Here is a 22,100-nt window from a genome sequence, read left to right as displayed (position 1 = left end):
GTGTACACACACTCTATTTCCTTCTGAATAGTTATATACTGTAACTGTACTAGGACACTCACTGACTGTCACTGTTCATAGGCTAGCTCGCTCCTGCGTGTGTGTGCACTCACTGTCTGTGTACTGTACACACACTCTATTTCCTTCTGAATAGTTATATACTGTAACTGTACTAGGACACTCACTGACTGTCACTGTTCATAGGCTACTAGCTCCTGCGTGTGCGTGCACTCACTGTCTGTGTACTGTACACACACTCTATTTCCTTCTGAATAGTTATATACTGTAACTGTACTAGGACACTCACTGACTGTCACCGTTCATAGGCTAGCTCCTGCGTGTGCGTGCACTCACTCACTGTCTGTGTACTGTACACACACTCTATTTCCTTCTGAATAGTTATATACTGTAACTGTACTAGGACACTCACTGACTGTCACTGTTCATAGGCTACTAGCTCCTGCGTGTGCGTGCACTCACTGTCTGTGTACTGTACACACACTCTATTTCCTTCTGAATAGTTATATACTGTAACTGTACTAGGACACTCACTGACTGTCACTGTTCATAGGCTAGCTCCTGCGTGTGCGTGCACTCACTCACTGTCTGTGTACTGTACACACACTCTATTTCCTTCTGAATAGTTATATACTGTAACTGTACTAGGACACTCACTGACTGTCACTGTTCATAGGCTACTAGCTCCTGCGTGTGCGTGCACTCACTGTCTGTGTACTGTACACACACTCTATTTCCTTCTGAATAGTTATATACTGTAACTGTACTAGGACACTCACTGTCACTGTTCATAGGTTACTAGCTCCTGCGTGTGCGTGCACTCACTGTCTGTGTACTGTACACACACTCTATTTCCTTCTGAATAGTTATATACTGTAACTGTACTAGGACACTCACTGACTGTCACTGTTCATAGGCTACTAGCTCCTGCGTGTGCGTGCACTCACTCACTGTCTGTGTACTGTACACACACTCTATTTCCTTCTGAATAGTTATATACTGTAACTGTACTAGGACACTCACTGACTGTCACTGTTCATAGGCTACTAGCTCCTGCGTGTGCGTGCACTCACTGTCTGTGTACTGTACACACACTCTATTTCCTTCTGAATAGTTATATACTGTAACTGTACTAGGACACTCACTGACTGTCACTGTTCATAGGCTACTAGCTCCTGCGTGTGCGTGCACTCACTGTCTGTGTACTGTACACACACTCTATTTCCTTCTGAATAGTTATATACTGTAACTGTACCAGGACACTCACTGTCACTGTTCATAGGCTACTAGCTCCTGCGTGTGCATGCACTCACTGTCTGTGTACTGTAGTGTACACACACTCTATTTCCTTCTGAATAGTTATATACTGTATCTGTACTAGGACACTCACTGTCACTGTTCATAGGCTACTAGCTCCTGCGTGTGCGTGCACTCACTGTCTGTGTACTGTATACACACTCTATTTCCTTCTGAATAGTTATATACTGTAACTGTACTAGGACACTCACTGTCACTGTTCATAGGCTACTAGCTCCTGCGTGTGTGTGTGCACTCACTGTCTGTGTACTGTACACACACTCTATTTCCTTCTGATTACTGATTGATTATTGTAAATTCTACTTCCTGACAGTTACTACTTACTTACTGTAGTAGGACACTCACTCAGTCACTGTTCATAGGCTAGCTCCTGCACGTGTGTGCGCGTGCGTGCACTCACTGTCTGTAGTGTACACACACTCTATTTCCTTGTGATTACTACTGATTATTGTAACTTCTAGTTGTACTTCCTGACTGTTACTACTTACTTACTGTACTAGGGACACTCACTCACTCTCTGTTCATAGGCCAGCTCCTGCGCGGGTTTGCGCGTGCGTGCACTCACTGTCTGTAGTGTACACACACTCTATTTCCTTGTGATTACTACTGATTATTGTAACTGCTAGTTGTACTTCCTGACTGTTACTACTTACTTACTGTACTAGGGAGTCGGGACACTCACTCAGTCACCTCACCCACCAACCCACTCCATTAAAGTACCCCACTTTTCACCCGCCCTTTTCAAAAACTTTTGTGTTTACGCCCAAAACATCGAAGATGTCTAGAAGTGGCAGCCAGCGCGGTTTGGGCAAGGGGAAGGGCAGCAAGGGAATCAGGAGGAGAGGGAGCAGCATTGTGGCAAGCCGCGGGCGCGGCCGCGCCACCATGCACAGTTCCGCAGCAGCAGCAGCAGCGTCAGTGGCTAACATTCCTCCCATAGCCACTGGCCGTGGACGCCTTGGGCGCCGCCCAGCAGGAGCATCTGCAACTCACGCTGCAGAGACACAGCAGCAGCAGCAGCGTGTAGCACCTGCTCCGATTTTCCTCCAGCCGAGTCGGAAACGTCCCATTGAGGAAAAGGATGCAGACACTGTGGTGCAACTGATGACGGAGGATGAGCAGCCCGCCATCAGCTCTGCATCCGAGGCCTCCACCCTCACCACCACCACCACCACCCCTGTTCGCAGCAGCCGCCCAGCAGGGCCTGGGGAGGAGGCCAGTTCACCGTCACAAGTTGGCGACCTGTCACTCAGCAGTATTTTTACCCCAGGCACCATCAGGGTATTGTCTGCTGTTGTTGGCAATTTGGAGGAGGAGATGCTGATGGGCACTTTGGGGGATGAGGGATTGGACAGCAAGACTGTGGTGACAGTCAAGCAGCCCATCCATGCATCAGGAGAGGAGTTTGGGGGGGTCATCATCCCAGCAGGACATGTTTCAGGAGGGGGAGGATGACGATGACACGCTGACAGACAGAGACTGGGTGCCACCAGCTCCAGGGGATGTCGTCATCAGCAGCTCTGAGGAGGAGGAGGAGGATGCGCTTGTGGGCCTTGCAAGGAGGCGCATCATTGCAAGCATTGGCAGCAGTAGGCAGGTCCCACAGCCTGCTGGTGTCTCAGGCTCAGCAGCAGCAGCAGCAGCAGCATCTGCCAGTACCACCACCAGCCGCACCCAAGCCCCCCCCCCCAACCACCACAGGGAGACAGGCAGCAGCGGTTCCATGCCGTAGGGGGTTGTTTTTGTCACCAATCTGGCGCTTTTTCACCATGCCCACTGTGTACAGCAAGTACGCCACTTGCAACCACTGTCAGCAGAAGTTGAGCAGAGGTGCAGACCCCTTAAAGTTCAGCACCAGCTCGCTCATCAACCACCTTGCTGCGAAACATTTCCACCAGCATGAGGAGTTCCAGAGGCTGAAGGCATCTGGTGCTGGCAGTGGCACCACACCCATCACTGCACAGCCTTCAGCAGCAGCAGCAACAGCAGCCACCCGCCCTCCTGCTCCTCCAGCAGCACCAGCAGGAGTGCGGAAACGCACTGCTCCTCCCCCCTCTGCAACTCCTGCCGCCGACACTGAGGCCTGTTCTGGCAGCCAGTCCTCAGTGGCCTCCTCTGCTGTGTTTGCTGATTCCCATGCCAGCAAAAGGCCACGCCAGAGCCTTTTGAGCGAGTCCTTCCAGGGGGTGGTTAGGGCTCTGCCTCCCAGCAGCCGTCGCGTGCGGCAGCTGAACGGCTTGCTGGCACGGGCCATGTGCTCCCAACTCCTGCCGTACACGCTTGTGCAGGAGGGGAGCGACATGCGTGCGCTGCTTGCTTGTGCAGCCCCAGACTGGCAGCTCCCCAGCAGACACTTCTTCGCCCGCAAGGCCATTCCTGCACTGCACCGCTTTGTGATGGCCAATGTGGAGCGAGGGCTGGAGCATGCGGTTGGTGAAAGGGTCCACGTCACCATGGACTCCTGGAGCAGCCGCTTCGGGACAGGCCGCTACCTGTCTTTCACTGTCCACTGGGTCAGCTTGGTGGAAGGGGGTGAGGATGGGAGAGCAGCAGCGGGCACAGCAGCAGCAACACAGTGGGTGGTGCCCCCCCGCAGGGTCAGGGGAACTGCAGCAGGTTCCTCCGATCCTCTGCCATCCTCCGGCACACCTGGCCAAACCCCCCGCCTCAGCAGCAGCGTGAAGGTCCGCCACTGCCAAGCGCTGCTGCACTTGGTCAGCCTTGGGAAGACCAAGCTGACGGCAACCCATGTGTTGGCCAAACTCCAGGAGCAGGAGAGGATTTGGCTGACCCCCAGAGGCCTCAGAGTCGGAGAGGTGGTGGCCGACAATGGGGCCAATCTGGTTGCCGCAATAGACAGGGGAAACCTGACCCACATCCCCTGTCTTGCCCACGTGCTGAACCTGGTGGTGCAAAAGTTCTTGCGCACCTACCAGGGGATGGGCGAACTGCTGGAAACGGCAAGGAACGTTGTGCGTCACTTCCAGCGCTCGGCTGCAGCCTGTGCGAGCCTGGAAGACGTGCAAAAGGAGCTGGAGCTGCCACGCCATCGGCTGATCCTTGACGTTCCGACTCGCAGGAACTCCACCCTGGCGATGTTGGAGCGTCTGGTTGAACAGAAGCACGCTGTCAACCAGTACCTTGCCCAGGCCACTGTTTCCGCCGCTCAGAGAAGGGACAAGACCAGCAACATCCCGTCCATTGTCCCCGATGATGACTGGAGGCACATGCAGCAGGTGTGCTTAGTGCTGGCTCCCTTTCTGCAAGCCACTAACATGGTGAGCAGGGACCATGCTATGGTCTGCGAGTGGGTGCCCCTGGTTTGTCTGCTGAACAGGGCCCTCGATGCTTTGCTGGAACAGGGAGCGGCAGCCTTGGACCAGCAGGAGCGGCAAGCAGCTGCACAGTCCACCTCTGAGGGGGAGGAGGAGGAGGACTTGGTGGAGGTCCCTGACCTTGCTGCTGATGAGGGGGATCAGCACAGCGCAGCTGAGTTGGTGCGGGGGTGGAGAGAGGATGAGGCGGCAGAGGAGGAGGATGAGGAGGACAGCACTGCCGTCGATGTGCCAGCACACGTGGCCCGCCTCTTCCCAATGGCAGCGCACATGCTGGCGTGCCTGCGCAAGGACCCCAGGGTGATCCAGATGAAGCAGAGGGAGGACATCTGGATCAGCATGATGTTGGACCCACGCCTCAAGGGGAAGTTGAGCCAGTTCCTGCCGCCTGCAGGAGGAGACCCAGCGCAACAAATAAGGAGCTTGCAGCAGGCCCTTGTTGAGCGCTTGGAGGAAGCCTTCCCCCAGCCTTCCACCCCCACTGTCCAGCAGCCAGCACAGAGGCAGCAGCAGGTGCCTGCATCCATCAGCAAGCGCCCCACAGACCTGCTGTCTCTCAGCCATGAGCTCTACAGGACTGTAGAGGCTCCGGCAGCAGTGACTAGAGAGGAGGTGCATGATGCAGCAGCATCCTCCTCCGGTCACAGCCAGCGCCTGACCCGCATGGTGGCTGACTACATGGGGTCCTACAGCGGGCTTGACAGCGATGCCCCTGTTGATCCCATGGAGTATTGGGTCAAGCGCCTGGAGATCTGGAGCGAGCTGGCGCAGTACGCCCTGGAAGTGCTGTCCTGCCCCCCTTCCAGCGTGCTGTCCGAGCGCTGCTTCAGTGCAGCTGGTGGCGTGGTCACCGAGAAACGCTCACGTCTGTCTCACAAGTCTGTGGACAGACTGACGTTTCTCAAGATGAACCAGGCGTGGGTGGAAGGCGAGTTCCTGGCCCCTGTTATCGGCGAGAGGGGGACATGAACTGGCTAAGAACCATCGTTAATGTGCCTTACCACCCTTTACCACCTCCTGGCTCCTGCTCACTAAGCCAGCCTGGTTCAGTTTGACTATTACGTCGCCTGCAGCCACACATTTTACACCTACAGTGGGCTGCTGTGTACTGCCCTTCTGCTGTCTGTCTGTGTTTCCCACTGCCAGGGTACACAGAATTACCTTCTGCTGCCACTCTGCCACCAGCTTTCACGTCAAACAATAGCTGCTCACATTACTCCTCCATTCCTCCTGCTGCTGCTGCTGTCGGTCTGTGTTTCTCACTGCCAGGGTACACAGAATTGCATTCTGCTGCCACTCTGCCACCAGCTATTACGTCAAACAATAGCTATATATCTGTGTAATTGGTTTTACAAACAAAACCAAAAAACCATTAAAAAAAAAAAAAGGTTTAATTTTTCTGAGGTGCCCGGGTTGAAAACTGTGTTGTCCCAGTTGTGTATTGGACACGATGTGGGCTGCACGACCGCTGTCTGGGACCTCCTGCCTGCTGTGTTTATTTACAGCCCTGGTATCACCGCTAGGTACCAGGGCTATTATGTCACGCTGCCTGCCTCATTGACTGCCTGCTGCCACACACTCATCCTCCTCCTCCTGCTGCTGAATTTACCTCCTGCTGTCTGTGTGTTTCCACTGCCAGGGAGCACATACAATGGCGCTTCCAACATGCGTGCGCCACCAGCTATTTGTTACGCTCAAAAATAGCTGCATTTCTTTAAAAAAAAAATTTGAAAAGAGAAATAAGTGAAGAAGAAGACGATATAGAAGAAGATGAAGAAGATGAAGAAGAAGAAGATGAAGAAGAAGAAGAAGAAGAAGAAGAAGAAGAAGAAGAAGAAGAAGAAGAAGAAGAAGAAGAAGAAGAAGGAGAAGAAGAAGAAGATGAAGAAGAAGAAAATGAAGAAGAAGAAGATGAAGAAGATGAAGAAGAAGAAGATGAAGAAGAAGAAGAAGGAGAAGAAGAAGAAGATGATGAAGAAGAAGAAGAAGAAGAAGATGAAGAAGATGATGAAGAAGAAGAAGAAGATGAGGAAGATGAAGAAGAAGATGAAGAAGATGAAGATGAAGAAGATGATGATGAAGATGAAGAAGAAGAAGAAGACAATATAGAAGAAGAAGAAGATATAGAAGAAGATATAGAAGAAGAAGATATAGAAGAAGAAGAAGAAGATAAAGAAGAAGAAGAAGAAGAAGAAGTATATACAGTACTGAACAAAATTCTGGACACAACGTCTCTTTTCACCTTTTTTTTTTAAAGGAACATCCCCACATAATCACTTGCTGTTGTTACTTGGAAAAAAAGATGTTTCTTGCATCATTCACCCTCAAAACAAGTGTTGGAAGCTATTTAAGGCCAATTCGAATAGTCAGCTCGAATAATGAGCTCGAATACCGACTCGAATAGTGAGCTCGAAGTCCGAGGTCGAATCGAATAGTAAAAATTATTCGACTCGAATATTCGACTGACCTCGAATAATTTACTATTCGAATTCGACCAAACTCGAATCTTAAAAAGGGGTATTTGAGCACCACTAGTCAGGATTAGATGCCTCTGTAGAAGTAATCAGGATTAGATGCCTCTGTATAGATAGTCCGGATTAGATGCCTCTGTATAGATAGCCAGGATTAGATGCCTCTGTAGAAGTAGTCCGGATTAGATGCCTCTGTATAGATAGCCAGGATTAGATGCCTCTGTATAGATAGTCAGGATTAGATGCCTCTGTAAAGGTAGTCAGGATTAGATGGCTCTGTATAGGTAGCAAGGATTAGATAGCTCTGTGTAGGTAGCCAGGATTAGATGGCTCTGTATAGGTAGCCAGAATTGGATAGCTCTGTATAGGTAGCCAGGGTTAGATGCCTCTGTATAGATAGTCAGGATTAGATGCTTCTGTATAGATAGTCAGGATTAGATGCCTCTGTATAGGTAGCCAGGATTAGATGCTTCTGTATAGATAGTCAGGATTAGATGCCTCTGTATAGGTAGCCAGGATTAGATGCTTCTGTATAGATAGTCAGGATTAGATGCTTCTGTATAGGTAGTCAGTATTAGATGGCTCTGTATAGGTAGTCAGGATTAGATGCCTCTGTATAGTCAGGATTAGATGCCTCTGTATAGGTAGCCAGGATTAGATGCTTCTGTATAGGTAGTCAGTATTAGATGGCTCTGTATAGGTAGTCAGGATTAGATGCCTCTGTATAGTCAGGATTAGATGGCTCTGTATAGGTAGTCAGGATTCGATGCCTTTGTATAGTCAGGATTCAATGCCTCTGTATAGTCAGGATTCGATGCCTCTGTATAGATAGTCAGGATTAGATGCCTCTGTGTAGGTAGTCAGGATTAGATGCCTCTGTATAGATAGTCAGTATTAGATGGCTGTGTATAGGTAGTCAGGATTAGATGCCTCTGTATAGATAGTCAGTATTAGATGCCTCTGTATAGGTAGCCAGGATTAGATGCCTCTGTATAGGTAGTCAGGATTAGATGCCTCTGTATAGATAGCCAGGATTAAATGCCTCTGTAGAAGTAGTCCGGATTAGATGCCTCTGTATAGATAGCCAGGATTAGATGCCTCTGTATAGATAGTCAGGATTAGATGCCTCTGTAAAGGTAGTCAGGATTAGATGGCTCTGTATAGGTAGCAAGGATTAGATAGCTCTGTGTAGGTAGCCAGGATTAGATGGCTCTGTATAGGTAGCCAGGATTGGATAGCTCTGTAAAGGTAGCCAGGGTTAGATGCCTCTGTATAGTCAGGATTAGATGCCTCTGTATAGGTAGCCAGGATTAGATGCTTCTGTATAGATAGTCAGGATTAGATGCCTCTGTATAGATAGCCAGGATTAGATGCTTCTGTATAGATAGTCAGGATTACATGCCTCTGTATAGGTAGCCAGGATTAGATGCCTCTGTATAGATAGTCAGTATTAGATGGCTGTGTATAGGTAGTCAGGATTAGATGCCTCTGTATAGATAGTCAGTATTAGATGCCTCTGTATAGGTAGCCAGGATTAGATGTCTCTGTATAGGTAGTCAGGATTAGATGCCTCTGTATAGCCAGGATTAGATGCTTCTTTATAGGTAGCCAGGATTAGATGGCTCTGTATAGATAGTCAGGATTAGATGCCTCTGTATAGATAGTCAGTATTAGATGGCTGTGTATAGGTAGTCAGGATTAGATGCCTCTGTATAGATAGTCAGTATTAGATGCCTCTGTATAGGTAGCCAGGATTAGATGTCTCTGTATAGGTAGTCAGGATTAGATGCCTCTGTATAGCCAGGATTAGATGCTTCTTTATAGGTAGCCAGGATTAGATGGCTCTGTATAGATAGTCAGGATTAGATGCCTCTATATAGGTAGCCATGCGGAGGGGGGACACAGCAGCAGAGGCTCAGCTGTCATCGGATAGTCACTTCGGCCAGGATCCACTCTATGCAGCTACAAACTTGGTGGACCTCCGTATGCAGCTACACGCTGATGCAGGGGGCATGGGCGGCATTGTTACGTGGTACCCGGAAGGAAACGCTTATGTATAGGTAGCCAGGATTAGATGCTTTTGTAGAAGTAGTCAGGATTAGATGCCTCTGTATAGATAGTCAGGATTAGATGCCTCTGTATAGGTAGCCAGGATTAGATGCTTCTGTATAGGAAGTCAGGATTATATGCCTCTGTATAGGTAGCCAGGATTAGATGCTTCTGTATAGATAGTCAGGATTAGATGCCTCTGTATAGGTAGCCAGGATTAGATGCTTCTGTATAGGTAGTCAGGATTAGATGCCTCTGTATAGGTAGCCAGGATTAGATACTTCTGTATAGGTAGTCAGGATTAGATGCCTCTGTATAGGTAGTCAGGATTAGATGCTGCAGTACAGGTAGCCAGGATTAGATGCCTCTGTATAGGTAGTCAGGATTAGATGCCTCTGTATAGGTAGTCAGGATCAGATGCCTCTGTATAGATAGTCAGTATTAGATGCTTCTGTATAGGTAGTCAGTATTAGATGGCTGTGTATAGGTAGTCAAGATTCGATGCCTCTGTATAGTCAGGATTAGATGCCTCTGTGCAGATAGTCAGGATTAGATGCCTCTGGTTAGGTAGTCAGGATTAGATGCCTCTGTATAGCTAGGATTAGATGCTTCTTTATAGGTAGCCAGGATTAGATGGCTCTGTATAGATAGTCAGAATTAGATGCCTCTATATAGGTAGCCAGGCGGAGGGGGTATGCAGCAGCAGTGGCTCAGCTGTCATCGGATAGTCACTTCGGCCAAGATCCACGCTCTGCAGCTACAAAATTCTTCCTGTCCTATGTTCCAGCTCACAGCAAGAGCGCCCCTAGGGAGCACTCTTAATGTGAGATGGAGCACAAGAACAGGAAGAAGTTTGTAGCTGCAGAGCGTGGATCGTGGCGAAGTGAGTATCTGATGACTCCCTCAGTGGCAGAACTGTGGTAGGAACAAGCGGGCCCCTCAGGGGCCCGGTTGCACAGGCAACTGCTGCGACCTTGGCCCCTATGCCCTGATCCTCCTCCTAAAAATGTGTTGTTGTTTTTTTAGATATCCAAGTTTTATTTAATATTTAAATCTACTTTTTAACTTTTTACTGTTTCATTGTCTCTGCTCAATAGCCCTTTATTGAAGTATGCCAGAGCTACAATCTGAGAACTGTTGACCCTTTTTAATCTATTTTCTGCTCTCAGAAGCCATTTTCTGTATTATAGCTGGAATTCCTTATCAGTGAGGGTTACGCTGTGGTCCCACCCAGTCCCAAGCCAGTCACTTGCATGCCTGATGTTTAACTCTTTCAGGCAGGGAAAGAAAAAAAGGAACACAGCATAGTTATTTGTATGCTTGGCGCTGTACATACACATGTCTATGTCATCATGTCACCTCGTGCATCCTTTCAAGGGTACCTGAAGTGAAAAAAAGATAATTGAACACTTACCTCAGTAGTGGAAAGCCTCTGGAGAGTTCAGAGTCTTCTCAATCCTCCTTGATCCCACCGATCCAGAACTTATTCGACAAGGGCTTGAGGAGGTTATGGAAACAAAACATTTAATTTATCAATACTGTTATAAACGTTGATTAATATTATTAAAATATGAATGACTCCATTCACATAAAAACATTACTTCAAGGTGGTAATTTAGGAATGATCTCTGTATAGGCATGCTAGCGGGCTATCTGCTGAGTAGCCTGTTCTGTTGTATGGAAAGGGGAGGGGAAAAGGGGTGAGCTGGAGGTGTAGGAAAAACAATAGAAGATAACTGTCAGACAATGCTGACCTAAAGTGTGCAATGGCTGAAGGGAATGCCAGGAACATTGGGGGCACCTGGACACACACTTCAGACTACTTGAACAATTTATTTGAGCAGCAAGATTCTAATATACTGTATATGCTTTATAAGTGTTGTGCAGTTACGTTCAGGACACTCAAGCAGTCCCCACAATATCTATACCAGAGGTGTAACCACAGAGAGCAGCCCCAGTGACTGCAGGGGGTTCCAGAGCTGTGGGGGCTCAGCTTCTAACCCCCCCCCCCCCTCCAATACAGGGGCCCATCTCACATATCATAAAATGCAGCACATTAGCCAGTATAGAAAATGTAGTGCATACATGTGAAATCAGCCCGGTAGACTTGGGCACAGGACACAGCAGGTATATAGCTGATCCCAGGGCCGGCCCTAGACTTTTTGCCGCCTGAGGCAAATTTTAAAAAAAATTATTGCTGCCGCCGCCCCCCGTGAGGGGGGGGGGGGGCGCCGCCGCCGAGCTGGAGGGGTAGCGGGCAGGGCGGGGGTATTGTGCCTAGCGGCGGGGAGGGGGGTCGGACCCCCCCCTCCCTCGCCTGGGTCCCCGTCCTCCGCTCCCCTCCATCCTTAAATACATCAGAACTAGCGCAACTCGTAAGAGGCAGTGGGCGGGAAGGACTCACCTCTTCCTCGCTCGATCCAGCGTGCGCTCCACTGACGTCCCTTCCTGCAGTGCCGTCCATTTACAATACAGTGGGCGGCGTGCAGGAAGTGACGTCAGTGGAGCGCACGCTGGATCGAGCGAGGAAGAGGTGAGTCCTCCCCGCCCACTGCCTCTTACGAGTTGCGCTAGTTCTGATGTATTTAAGGCTGGAGGGGAGCGGAGGACGGGGACCCAGGCGATGGAGGGGGGGGTTCGACCCCCCTCCCCGCCGCTAGGCCCAATACCCCCGTCCTGCCCGCTACCCCTCCAGCTGGGCGGCCGGCTCCCCGCACCCTCCGACGGGCGGATGCCGCCCCTAGAAATTTGCCGCCTGAGGCAAAAGTTTCACCCCGCCTCATGAGCGGGCCGGCCCTGGCTGATCCTGCTTCTGCACAAGTCCGGGCCGTGTTAATTACTATTTCTCCTCCAGGCCGCCATGGATAGGGGGGTATGATATAATTTTGCTTCCAGCGATTGCTGGAGGCCGATTTATTGTGTGATTTAAGCAACTTCGGCTCTGTCTTCTGACGGCGCCAACGTTACTCACTGAGCGCTGTGTGATGTGATTCCTATAATAGTCTATGGTGGCGCCGGCTGCGCTCAAATCTAGCAGTGCTAAAAATCACTGCTCCGAATGCAGCCCATATATAAAATGTATCACATTGGCCCATATGGAAAATGTAGCACTTTAGTCCATATGGAAAATGCAGCACTTTAGCCCATATGGAAAATGCAGCACGTTAGCCCATATAGAAAATGCAGCACGTTAGCCCATATACAAAATGCAGCACGTTAGCCCATATGGAAGAGTAGAAGTATTGGAGGCTGGCACTTCCAAACGTGAAAAAAGCTCTTTATTGAAACATTAAAATTAGTGGTAATACAGCTGTATTACCACTAATTTTAATGCTTCAATAAAGAGCTTTTTTCACGTTTGGAAGTGTCAGCCTCCAATACTTCTACTACACGGATTGGATCCAGAGGTGTGAGGATCCTTTGAGGCTTTGGCACCCATATCCCTGCTTTATATGAGTGCCACTCTTTTTACCAGCCCATATGGAAAATGCAGCACTTTAGCCCATATGGAAAACGCAGCACGTTAGCCCATATGGAAAATGCAGCACTTTAGCCCATATGGAAAATGCAGCACATTAGCCCATATGGAAAATGCAGCACTTTAGCCCATATGGAAAATGCAGCACGTTAGCCCATATGGAAAATGCAGCACTTTAGCCCATATGGAAAATGCAGCACATTAGCCCATAAACAAAATGCAGCCCATTAATAAAATGAAGCATGTTAGCCCATATAGAAAATAAGCAGGTTAATCCATATAGAAACAGCAGCCTATATATGAATTGCAGCACATTAGCCCATACAGAAAATGAAGCACATTAGCCCATATAGAAGTTAGAAAGATTAGGCCACACATAAAATGAGCATATTAGCCCATACAGAAAATGTAGACCATCTATAAAATGCAGCATATCCTATTAATATTATAAAAGGGGAAGTTCGGATGTTTGCTACTCGATCACGCAAAAATGGCTGAAGGAATTTGAATGAAATTTGGCACACACATAGTATATTACCTGAAATAACATATAGGATACTTTTTATCCCCATAACCAAAAAGTGGGCGGAGACAAATACAAATTTCACTGGGAAAATGTAAACTGCAGCCATTCTTACACTGGTAATGGCAGGGTTCTCAAACTTTGCACAGTTGGCCACTGGGTGACTGGGATTAATATTCAGAAAAGTGGGTGGAGCCTACAAAAGCCAATCAGAATTCACCTATTGATTTTCACAGGGAATATTTGATTGCTGCCATTATTGCACTGTTAATGGCGCAAACCTCAAACCTGGTACAGTTGGTCATTGGGTGACTGGGGATCAAATTCAGAAAAGGGGTGGAGCCACCGCCAATCAGATTTGTTTCATTTCAATGCAAATTATTAATGCCAAAGACCGCAAAGCTCACAAACTTGGTCATTGAGTAATTGAGTGTTTAGGTGTTAGTGTTAGAAAAAGTGGGTGCAGCCAACACCAGCCAAATACATACCAGAGCAACGCCGAGTCACCAGTAGACAGAGAGAAATACAAATTTCACTGGGAAAATGTAAACTGCAGCCATTCTTACACTGTTAATGGCAAGGTTCTCAAACTTTGCCCAATTGGTCACTGTGTGACTGGGATTAATATTCAGAAAAGTGGGTGGAGCCTACAAAAGCTAATCAAAATTCACTTATTGATTTTCAAGGGGAATACAGGTAGTCCCCGACTTACGAACGCCTGACTTACGAATGGCCTGCACAGTATAACGGCATGGATTCTGTGTTTCCATGGGAACAAGTAAAAACATTTTCCAATTGGAGTTTTTGAAAAAATCAATTTTCAAAAATTCGAAGAAAGAAATGGCTTATAAACTTGTATAAGCAGGCACAGAGGGCAGAGGTGACACAGAGGGGGACAATGGAGGCATGGGGGGCACAGAGGAGGTACAGGGGACAGAAATGGCACAATGTTCTGACTTAAGAACAGATTCAGGTTAAAAACAAACCTACAGTCCCTATCTCGTTTGTTAACCGGGGACTACCTGTATTTTATTGCTGCCATTTTTGCACTGTAACAAGCCATAAACCTGGTACAGTCAGAGCAGTCCTTTTCAGCGCAGTAAGATTTGGGCGCAGCCGGCGCCACCATAGACTATAAAGGGGATTCCTTCTATAGCGCGCTCAGTGAGTAACGTTGACTCCGCCAGAAGACGGAGCCGAAGTTGCTTAAAAAAGCACAATAATTCAGCGTCCAGCAATCGCTGGTAGCCGAATTATATCATTCCCCCACTATCCATGGCGGCCTGGAGGGGGAATAGTAATTAACACGGCCCGGTCTACCAGCACCGATTTCACATGTATGCGGTACAGTTGGTCATTGGGTGACTGGGGTTCAAATTCAGAAAAGGGGTGGAGCCACAGCCAATCAGATTTGTTTCATTTCAATGCAAATTATTGATGCCAAAGACCACAAAGCTCACAAACTTGGTCATTGAGTAATTGTGTGTTAGGGTTAGAAAAAGTGGGCAGAGCCAACACCAGCCAAATACATACCCGGGTAACGCCAGGTCATCAGCATGTAAGCCCTTATATAAAATGCAGCATGTTAGCTCATATAGAAAATGAAGCATGTTAGCACATATAGAGAATGTAGCACGTAAGCCCATATAGAAAATGCAGTCCATATATAAAATGCAGCACGTTAGACCATACGGAAAATGCAGCACATTTGCCTATATAGAAAATAAGTTGGCTAGCCCAAAAATAAAATGAGCACGTTAGCCCATATAGAAAATGCAGTCCATATACAAAAAGAAGCATGTTTGCCCACATAGAAAATGCAGCATCTTAAACCATATATAAAATGCAGCATGTTAGCCCACACAGAAAATGCAGCATGTTAGACCATATACATAACACAGGACATTAGCCCATATACAAATGCAGCACGTTAGCCCATATACAAAATGCATCATGTTAGCCCATATACAAAATGCAGCACGTTAGCCCATATACAAAATGCAGCACATTAGCCCATATACAAAATGCAGCACATTAGCCCATATACAAAATGCAGCACATTAGCCCATATACAAAATGGAGCACGTTAGCCCGTATAAAAAACGCAGCACGTTAGCCCGTATAGAAAATGCAGCAAGTTAGCCCATATACAAAATGCAGCACGTTAGCCCGTATACAAAATGCAGCACGTTAGCCCATATACAAAATGCAGCACGTTAGCCCGTATAGAAAATGCAGCACGTTAGCCCATATAGAAAATGCAGCACGTTAGCCCATATAGAAAATGCAGCACGTTAGCCCGTATACAAAATGCAGCACGTTAGCCCGTATACAAAATGCAGCACGTTAGCCCGTATACAAAATGCAGCACGTTAGCCCGTATACAAAATGCAGCACGTTAGCCCGTATACAAAACGCAGCACGTTAGCCCGTATAGAAAATGCAGCACGTTAGCCCATATAGAAAATGCAGCACGTTAGCCCGTATACAAAATGCAGCACGTTAGCCCGTATACAAAATGCATCACGGTAGCCGTATACAAAATGCAGCACATTAGCCCGTATACAAAATGCAGCACGTTAGCCCGTATACAAAACGCAGCACGTTAGCCCGTATACAAAATGCAGCACGTTAGCCCGTATACAAAACGTAGCACGTTAGCCCGTATACAAAAAGCAGCACGTTTGCCCGTATACAAAACGCAGCACGTTAGCCCGTATACAAAAAGCAGCACGTTAGCCCGTATACAAAACGCAGCACGTTAGCCCGTACACAAAACGCAGCACGTTAGCCCGTACACAAAACGCAGCACGTTAGCCCGTATACAAAACGCAGCACGTTAGCCCGTATACAAAACGCAGCACGTTAGCCCGTATACAAAACGCAGCACGTTAACCCGAATACAAAACGCAGCACGTTAGCCCGAATACAAAACGCAGCACGTTAGCCCGTATACAAAACGCAGCACGTTAGCCCGTATACAAAACGCAGCACGTTAGCCCGTATACAAAACGCAGCACGTTAGCCCGTATACAAAACGCAGCACGTTAGCCCGTATACAAAACGCAGCACGTTAGCCCGTATACAAAACGCAGCACGTTAGCCCGTATACAAAACGCAGCACGTTAGCCCGTATACAAAACGCAGCACGTTAGCCCGTATACAAAACGCAGCACGTAAGCCCGTATACAAAACGCAGCACGTTAGCCGGTATACAAAATGCAGCACGTTAGCCCGTATACAAAACGCAGCACGTTAGCCCGTATACAAAATGCAGCACGTTAGCCCGTATACAAAACGCAGCACGTTAGCCCGTATACAAAACGCAGCACGTTAACCCGTATACAAAACGCAGCACGTTAACCCGTATTCAAAACGCAGCACGTTAGCTCGTATACAAAACGCAGCACATTAGCTCGTATACAAAACACAGTACGTTAGACCGTATACAAAACGCAGCACGTTAGCCCGTATACAAAACTCAGCACGTTAGCCCGTATACAAAAACGCTGCACGTTAGCCCGTATACAAAACGCAGCACGTTAACCCGAATACAAAAATCAGCACGTTAGCCCGTATACAAAATGCAGCCCGTTAGACCGTATACAAAACGCAGCACGTTAGCCCCTATACAAAACACAGCGCGTTAGCCCGTATACAAAACGCAGCCCGTTAGCCCGTATACAAAACGCAGCACGTTACCCGTATACAAAACGCAGCACGTTAGCCCGTATACAAAACGCAGCACGTTAGCCCGTATACAAAACGCAGCACGTTAACCCGAATACAAAACGCAGCACGTTAGCCCGTATACAAAACGCAGCACGTTAACCCAAATACAAAATGCAGCACGTTAGCCCGTATACAAAACGCAGCACGTTAGCCCGTATACAAAACGCAGCACGTTAGCCCGTATACAAAACGAAGCACGTTAGCCCGTATAGAAAATGCAGCACGTTAGCCCGTATACAAAATGCAGCACGTTAGCCCGTATACAAAATGCAGCACGTTAGCCCGTATAGAAAATGCAGCACGTTAGCCCGTATAGAAAATGCAGCACGTTAGCCCGTATAGAAAATGCAGCACGTTAGCCCGTATACAAAACGCAGCACGTTAGCCCGTATACAAAACGCAGCACGTTAGCCCGAATACAAAACGCAGCACGTTAGCCCGTATAGAAAATGCAGCAAGTTAGCCCGTATACAAAATGCAGCACGTTAGCCCGTATACAAAATGCAGCACGTTAGCCCGTATACAAAATGCAGCACGTTAGCCCGTATAGAAAATGCAGCACGTTAGCCCGTATAGAAAATGCAGCACGTTAGCCCGTATACAAAATGCAGCACGGTAGCCCGTATACAAAACGCAGCACGTTAGCCCGTATACAAAACGCAGCACGTTAGCCCGTATACAAAACGTAGCACGTTAGCCCGTATACAAAGAGCAGCACGTTTGCCCGTATACAAAACGCAGCACGTTAGCCCGTATACAAAACGCAGCACGTTAGCCCGTATACAAAACGCAGCACGTTAGCCCGTACACAAAACGCAGCACGTTAGCCCGTACACAAAACGCAGCACGTTAGCCCGTACACAAAACGCAGCACGTTAGCCCGTACACAAAACGCAGCACGTTAGCCCGTATACAAAACGCAGCACGTTAGCCCGTATACAAAACGCAGCACGTTAACCCGAATACAAAAATCAGCACGTTAGCCCGTATATAAAATGCAGCCCGTTAGCCCGTACACAAAACGCAGCACGTTAACCCGAATACAAAATGCAGCACGTTAGCCTGAATACAAAATGCAGCACGTTAGCGCGATTACAAAACGCAGCACGTTAGACCGTATACAAAACGCAGCACGTTAGCCTGTATACAAAACGCAGCACGTTAGCCTGTATACAAAACGCAGCACGTTAGCCCGTATACAAAACGCAGCATGTTAGCCCGTATACAAAACGCAGCACGTTAACCCGAATACAAAAATCAGCACGTTAGCCCGTATATAAAACGCAGCATGTTAGCCCGTATACAAAACGCAGCACGTTAGCCTGAATACAAAATGCAGCACGTTAGCCCGATTACAAAACGCAGCACGTTAGACCGTATACAAAACGCAGCACGTTAGCCTGTATACAAAACACAGCACGTTAGCCTGTATACAAAACGCAGCACGTAAGCCCATATACAAAACGCAGCATGTTAGCCCGTATACAAAACGCAGCACGTTAACCCGAATACAAAATGCAGCACGTTAGCCTGAATACAAAATGCAGCACGTTAGCCCGATTACAAAACGCAGCACGTTAGACCGTATACAAAACGCAGCACGTTAGCCTGTATACAAAACGCAGCACGTTAGCCTGTATACAAAACGCAGCACGTTAGCCCGTATATAAAACGCAGCACGTTAACCCGAATACAAAACGCAGCACGTTAGCCCGAATACAAAACGCAGCACGTTAGCCCGAATACAAAATGCAGCACGTTAGCCCGTATACAAAATTCAGTACGTTAGCCCGTATATAAAATGCAGTACGTTAGCCCGTATACAAAACGCAGCACGTTAGCCCGTATACAACACGCAGCACGTTAGCCCGTATACAAAACGCAGCACGGTAGCCCGTAGACAAAACGCAGCACGTTAGCCCGTAGACAAAACGCAGCACATTAGCCCGTAGACAAAACGCAGCACGCTAGCCCGTATACAAAACGCAGCACGTTAGACCGTATACAAAACGCAGCACGTTAGACCGTATACAAAACGCAGCACGTTAGCCTGTATACAAAACGCAGCACGTTAGCCCGTATACAAAACGCAGCACGTTAGCCCGTATACAAAACACAGCACGTTAGCCCGTATAACGAACGTAGCACGTTAGCCCGTATACAAAACGCAGCACGTTAGCCCATATACAACACGCAGCACGTTAGCCCGTATACAAAATGCAGCACGTTAGCCCGTATACAAAATGCAGCACATTAGCCCGTATACAAAACGCAGCACGTTAGCCTGTATACAAAACGCAGCACGTAAGCCCATATACAAAACGCAGCATGTTAGCCCGTATACAAAACGCAGCACGTTAACCCGAATACAAAATGCAGCACGTTAGCCTGAATACAAAATGCAACACGTTAGCCCGATTACAAAACGCAGCACGTTAGACCGTATACAAAACGCAGCACGTTAGCCTGTATACAAAACGCAGCACGTTAGCCTGTATACAAAACGCAGCACGTTAGCCCGTATATAAAACGCAGCACGTTAACCCGAATACAAAACGCAGCACGTTAGCCCGAATACAAAACGCAGCACGTTAGCCCGAATACAAAATGCAGCACGTTAGCCCGTATACAAAATTCAGTACGTTAGCCCGTATATAAAATGCAGTACGTTAGCCCGTATACAAAACGCAGCACGTTAGCCCGTATACAACACGCAGCACGTTAGCCCGTATACAAAACGCAGCACGTTAGCCCGTAGACAAAACGCAGCACGTTAGCCCGTAGACAAAACGCAGCACATTAGCCCGTAGACAAAACGCAGCACGCTAGCCCGTATACAAAACGCAGCACGTTAGACCGTATACAAAACGCAGCACGTTAGACCGTATACAAAACGCAGCACGTTAGCCTGTATACAAAACGCAGCACGTTAGCCCGTATACAAAACGCAGCACGTTAGCCCGTATACAAAACACAGCACGTTAGCCCGTATAACGAACGTAGCACGTTAGCCCGTATACAAAACGCAGCACGTTAGCCCATATACAACACGCAGCACGTTAGCCCGTATACAAAATGCAGCACGTTAGCCCGTATACAAAATGCAGCACATTAGCCCGTATACAAAATGCAGCACGTTAGCCCGTATATAAAACGCAGCACGTTAGCCCGTATACAAAATGCAGCACGTTAGCCAATAAACAAAATGCAGCATATTGACCCATATATAAAATGCAGCATGTTAGTCCATATATAAAATGCAGCATATTGACCCATATATAAAATGCAGCATGTTAGTATATATATATAAAATGCAGCATATTGGCCCATATATAAAATGCAGCATGTTAGCCAATATATAAAATGCAGCACGTTAGCCAATATATAAAATGCAGCATGTTAGCCAATATATAAAATGCAGCACATTAGACCATATGGAAAATGCAGCACTTTAGCCCATAGGGAAAATACAGCACTTTAGACCATAGGGAAAATACAGCACTTTAGCCCATAGGGAAAATGCAGCAATGTTACATGTGGCACTTGCGCCACGGTTTCCAGATTGAAAGTTCCAGGACGGAGGGGCGGAGCACAGCACTACAGCAGCAAATAGCAGGAGCATGACAGGAGCATCACATCCCTGGCACCCAACACAGAAAGCAACAAAGAGGCATGACAGCCAGGTGGAAAGGTACAGAGGAGGGGGCGGAGCTAATCGAGTGGTCGCGGTGTTACAGCTGTATTTTCTATTGCATCAGTGCAGCCGGCCCAGGGTGAAATGTCCCCCCTTTGCTAGCTGTACACTTCAGGTGCCCGCCATGGGTCTCCATGAGGCTCGCAGCAGACCCCCCTATCGCCGGAAAAGAGAATAGGGCCCTTGGCTAAGGCCGCCATAGCAGCCACTATGGCTCCTATGGAGATTCCTATGCCACTTGTGCTGGAGGAGGGAGAACTCAGTGTAGGTGCTGGGAGGAGGGAGAGGTCAGGATGGGTGCTGGGCGGGGGTCAGTGTGATTGTCGAGGAAGGGACAGGTCAGTGTGGTTGTTGGGGAAGGGAGAAGTTAGTGTGGGTTCCGGGGGTTGGGACAGGTTAGTGTAGGGGGTGGGGGAAGGTAGAGGTCATTGTGATTGTCGGGGAAGGGAGAGGTCTTTATAATTGTCAGGGAAGGGAGAAGTTAGAGTGGATTGTGGGGGTGGGAGAGGTTAGGGTGGGGGAGGGAGAGGTCAGTGTGGATGATGGAGAGGTTAGTGTGGGTGGAGGGTGAGGTCAGTGTTTGTGTGTGTGTGTGTGCGTGTGGGGGGGGGGGGGGGGTATGAAGTTACTGTGGGTTCTAGGGGGGGGGGGGGTGATGGGTCAGTGTAGGTGATTGGTGGAGGGAGAGGCCAGTGTGGGTGTAGGGGGTGTGTGTGTTGGATGAGGAAGAAGTTACTGTGGGTTTTGGGGGTGGGGGTGTGTGAGGGATCAGTGTGTGTTGATTGGTGGAAGGAGGGGTCAGTGTGTGTGTGTGTGTGTGTGTGGGGGGGGGGGTTCTTGAGGGAGAAAGTACTGTGGGTGCAGGTGGGGGGAGGGGTCAGTGTCGGTGTGTGGATGAAGGAGAAGTTAGTTGGGAGGGGGTGGAGCTCAGTGAGGGTGCTGCAATGTGGGGTGCACATTCTCACCTGATCCCAAATTCCTGTCAGGGCTGCCTGCCTCTCCAAAGTGTCCTGGATATGGGGGCGGGGCTTCTCGCGGCGGGGGGCGTGGCTTCTTGCAGCCACCTTTGTTGTATGTAAAAAAAAGGCATGTGGGGGTCGGGGGGGATGTGCCAGAGCCCCTCCCCTCTGCACGTGACGGAGCCGCATCTGTGCTTCCAGTGCTGACAGCTCCGGGGTCACGTGACAGGCTTTGTGCTTCTCCAATCACACTAAACTGCTCATAACTCCCCATCACCGCCCCCTGGAGGCCCCAAATAGCATTACACCTGTCTACCAGAGAGCCCTCCTCCACCCCCAGCAGCGATCTCTCCTCTCTGCCTCCTCTCACCCCCGCAATCTGCCCCCGAACAGCTGTCTTCACACCGCTAGCGCTGTGACCGCCAGGGGGCGCCCATGGATCGAGGGATTTCCACATGAAAGCGGCGGCATTCCTCCGGGATTCCTGTTCGGGTCTTCGGGGCGGAGTCCGGAGATGGAGACAT

This window comes from Hyperolius riggenbachi, chromosome 12 (genome assembly GCF_040937935.1).
Source record: "Hyperolius riggenbachi isolate aHypRig1 chromosome 12, aHypRig1.pri, whole genome shotgun sequence".
In the NCBI taxonomy this organism is placed as follows: domain Eukaryota; kingdom Metazoa; phylum Chordata; class Amphibia; order Anura; family Hyperoliidae; genus Hyperolius; species Hyperolius riggenbachi.
This window is presented reverse-complemented; position numbering follows the sequence as displayed.